Genomic DNA, 5080 nt, shown 5'->3' with positions numbered 1-5080 from the left:
TTATATGTGGTGCTGAGAATTGAACCCAATGCCTCATACATGCTAGGCAAGCGATTTACCACTGAGCTACAACCCCAGCTTTTAAATGCAGATTTTTGAGTCCACAGTCTGAGGGGAGCTTGAAATTCTACATTTCTATGGGTTCCCCAATGAAGTCAATGCTGCTGGTCCATGGACCACACTTTGAGTAGGGCCTGTTAGTTTAGTTTAGTGGGTCTAGGGGATTCCTCTGCACCTGCTTGCCTGAGTCCTCACCTGAATCTTGGCCATTCATATTAGTGGTTCTCAGGTGCAGCTGCATATTACAACAGCTGGGGTCCTGGTTTAGGATTGAGATTCATGGGTAGTAGAGTGATGAAAAAGTAAGGGTGAAAAAAAGAGATGCATCTGGGAAAACTCATACTTTTAACTTCTCTGCATTGACAATGAAATTCTTCCTGGGCACTATAATCCAATAAAACGATTTTACCCTTGACCCTGTGCAACTCGAGTTTGAGATAAAACTCCATTCTCTGCTTCTGCGAGCAGGTGGGTCTGTGTAAACTGCAGCCCTCTGCAAATGAAAAAGCCTGTTTTAGTGTTCAAAACTAATCTCAGCAGGGGATGTCTAGTGGTATCAGCTCCGAGAGTCACAGCTGGCAAAGCCAGGTTCTTCACTGCTACCTAGTGATGTGTTGCAGCTCTCAGTGTAGCAGCTCTGAATGGTGGGCTGTGCCCTCTGGTATTGCAATAGACCCCAGCAGCTCACCACCAATTTCTTTCTGGGTTCTTGTCTCCTAGATGAAAAGAATGAAATGGAAGGCAAGAATGAAAGGAGTAGGATTTATTTATGTATGGAGAATAGAAACAGAACTCTTGGTGGGGAAAGAGGGGACCCCCCCATAGAGGTTTCCAGCTTGGGTGCACTAGTCTAGAGGTTTATATAGCATTTGGGTCAACATTATTGGTCCAAATTTATGCTAATCAGGGTTTGGAAAAGCACCAATGCTATTGGTCCAAATTTATGCTAATGAGTTTTTAAAAGTACTGTTGGTTATCCCTACAATCCCATTCAAGTCTGCCCCATTTTTGTTTCCCCACCCCAGCTCATTGGGAAGAGGTTAGGTCATTGCACCATGGATGTTCCAGGTCTGGTGCAGAGCGGTATAGAGTGGGCATTCACACAGGGCCCAGGCTGGGCCACCATGGTGGAACAGGTTAGTGTGCCCCGGCTCACAGCTCCTCAGGCTCCTGGGCAAGTCAGGCTCTACACAGTCCTGGCCCCTGATTGCCACCCATGCTCAGCCTGTTTGTGCCACGACTCTGCAGCTTTACCACCACTTTTCAGCAGAGATTAGTGGGCTGGTTGTGTAGCTCAGTGGCTGAGAAGCCATATCACAGGTCTGGATTTGAAGTAGGAGGTCAACAGGGGTGGGAATTCTTGTGCTTTCCATGGAGGTAAATAATGACTGCATAAATCAAATGGGCATCAAATCATCTTTATAAAGCAATTCCAGAATACTTTATGAATGTAAAACTTTTAAAAAATATTTTTGTAGTTGTGCAGGGACACAATACCTTTATTTTATTTGTTTACTTTTTTCATGTGGTATTAGGGATCAAACCCAGTGCCTCATGCATGCTAGACAAACACTTTACCACGGAGCCACAATCCCAGCCCACCAATGTAATACTTAAACATGCTTTTGGAAGAAAACTAAGTTCAGGAATTCAGGAGTGCTAATTAGCTATATCTCTGGCAAAGAAATATACAGGTATTTACTTAAGACAAATCTTTATAAATATATGATCCTTTGAGTACTTTATGATCTACTTACAGTGATAAACCAATGCATGAGTATAGAAAAGGGTTAACTTAGCAGATCTGGATTGTTCTCTCTCTCTCTACATTCCAAATAAAGCTTATCTTCATAGGACCAGCCCTTGACTGGCTCCTGGGAGATAACCTCTGAGCCCTGGGAACACTGCCCGAGAAGAGTGTTTTTGTATCTCTGAGGATCCTAGCCATGTTTCAGTTTTACCTGTAGGGGAGCTGAAGTCTGAGTAATTAGGCCAGTAATACCAATGTGACTGACTTGCAATAAATATTGGACCTCAAGGCTCAGGTGAGCTCCCCTGACTGGCAATATTTCACATGTTGTTACTTATTGCTTGGAGAATTAAATGGATCCTCACCCAACTCTATCAGGAGGAGAGAGCTGGAAGCTTTTGCCTTATTTCTCCTGGAGAGTGTTCATAACCTGTCCTAAGTTCAGGAATTCAGGAATGCTAATTTGCTAATTTTAATGCGTAATATGCAGTAATCACGAGTATAACAGCCTTTTCTGAGTTCCGTGAATCTTTCTTTCAAGTTGCCAAACCTGAGGGTAGTCTTGGGGACTCCTAACAAAACATAGACGAGGCAGGACAAATCCTGATTCTCCCCATGATGCAGTTTACTTAGGAAGTGATCCAAGAAACAGAAAGAAGGGGGGGCAGAATACATGTTAGCAAGTTGGTGATGATTGTGGATGTGAGGCTTAATGCTGATGAGATGTTCTGAGGAGCTATAGAAGATCTCTCAAAACTGTCTTCTGGTGGAGGAGGTAGAAGCATTTACCCCTTCACAATCCCCACCACCACCACCTTTTCAAACTTTTTTTTCAGAAGGGTAATGATTCCCTTAAACTTTGAACATTTGGACTGCGTATGTCTGGGTGTGTCAGACATTGAGGAATCAAAGAAGCCCCAGAGCAGAAAACAGGAAGTACTTGGCAGAGCCTAGGTAAGGTGTTGTCGGGTTACACCTGTGCAAAGCTGGTTGCCATTAAAATGTCAGTAGTAAAAGATGACCTGAGAGGGTGTGAGGCTGAGCACAGAGATATCCATTACAGGCTACAGCTTGCACCACAAGACACACTTGTGCCCTACATTAAGTCCAATCCAGGTGCTTCAAAATAGTGGCAGGCCACAACTCTGCAAAAGGTTCAATTTAGGAAAGTCAAAACAAGTTACGATCTGTAATGCTGCAAATGATCCCAAGGCTGCAGTTGATATTTATTCCCTACCTCATCTTCCATCCATTCTAGATTTCCCTTCCTTTAGGTCTGCACCAAGGCTAATAAAGTATGAGCTAGACTAAGAGGAACTTGCTACTGTAGGAGGTGAGCATCCAGAACCTGTGAAATGTGTTCAATTTTGATTAAAATCCAAACTCACCCAGCATCTGGTTCTGTTGGACTCCAAGCATGGAAATGATTGCTGGTTGTATAAGTAACAATTATTTTGTGAATCACTTTTGCTGGAGGAAATATGCTGTATCTTTTTTGTAGTTTGAGACAGAAAAAATAAGGAGTTGAAAACTACTAATCTAGAAAGCCACTTGTATTATATTTGGAAAATTCAATTTGAATTTAAAATGTTCTAGAGAGTAAATATCTTGCTTAGATATGTATAACTGAAAGTTGGGCATGGTGTCATTCCCCTACAGCCCCAGATACTTGGGAGGCAGGAGGACCACTGGAGCCCAGGAGTTTGGGGCAAACCTGAGCAACATAGAAGGACCTTGTCTCAAAAAAATAAAATAAAAGGTTGAAGTGGTGTGGCTAAGTGGTAGAGTGCTTGCCTAGCATGTACCAGCTCTGGGTTCAATTCCCAGTACAGGGCGGGGGGGATTTATAATAAATAAAGAAATAATGTTATATATATACAAATGATCATTTATAATTCTTTATGCTTACATGAAAATTAACTCTCTCCTTCTTAGCATGGCCTCTAGAATCCTGTTTTAATTAAAACAGGTCACTAAGTTCCTTAATTTATTTAATTTATTACAGTGCTCTAGTTACTTTTAAGACAACTAAATAAAAATTTTATACCATTGCTTTTTAACATAAAATCACTAAAGAGATTTTTTTTTAAACTCAGAAAACAAAAACAAGCAAAAAACAAAACACACACACACACACACACACACACCAAATCTCTGATTTCATTTAAGTCCTACATAGAAAATTAAAACTCAGTTTGAGATCAGGCCTACATTTGGCCAAGGACTTGTTTCCTGCTTCTTCTTCATCCTTTTCCTCTTCCTCCTCCTTCTAACTTTTTTTAATTGAGACATAACATTTATACAACTTTATGGAATTACATTATAGTAATTTGATACATATATAGAATGTGTAGCAATTAAATCAGGGTAATAAGCATTTCCATTTCTTCAAATGTTAATCATTTTTATAGAGAATTTTATACTCATTTTAGTTATTTTGGAATATATCATAGACTGTTTTAACCAGTATTTACCTTACTGTGCTACATGAGAAAACCATAACTGCCCCTCTGTAATTTGGTGCTCCTTACTTGACGTCTTTCCACTCTCCTTCCCAGTCTCTAGTTACCACTGTTCCATCCTGTTCTGTGATATAAACTTTTTAGTTTCCACAAATAAGTGAGAGCATGTGGTATTTAATTTTCTGCATCTAGCTTATTTCCCTTAACATAATTATCCCCAATTCCATCCATGATGCTGCAAATGACAGGATCTCATTATTTTTGTGGCTAAATAATAATCCATTGTGTATATATGCCACATTTTCTTTATCCATTCATACACTGATAGGAATTTTGGTTGATTCTATATCTTGGCTATTAGGAATAGTGCTACAGTATTATGAGAGCACAGGTATTTTTGTAATGATTTCATCTTCTTTGGATATATATATCCAGTAGTGGAATGGCTGAATCATATGGTAGTTCTATTTTTAGTTTTTTGAAGAATTCTATACTGTTTTCCAGAATGGCTGTACATAAGAGTTTCCCTTTCTCTGCATCCTCAAAAAGGGATTTTTTTCTTCCTCACTCTAAATAGATAGCCAAAAAATAAATACCCAAAGTCAAGAAATATTCATATTATGATGAAAAATGCAGTAAAATATATTTGAAAGTATTTTGTGGAAAAAAACATAAATATGATATAAAACCGTAGAATGCAAGTTCTACTATCATACTATTGTTATCAATACTATTATTATTAAAGTCTATAGTTTCTTAATTCAAGAACTTAGGCCAGGCCAGGTGTGTTTCAGAGTTCAGAATTTTT

The sequence above is a fragment of the Callospermophilus lateralis genome, chromosome 8 (assembly GCF_048772815.1).
Source record: "Callospermophilus lateralis isolate mCalLat2 chromosome 8, mCalLat2.hap1, whole genome shotgun sequence".
Classification (NCBI taxonomy): Eukaryota; Metazoa; Chordata; class Mammalia; order Rodentia; family Sciuridae; genus Callospermophilus; species Callospermophilus lateralis.
Note: the sequence above shows the minus strand (reverse complement) of the source record.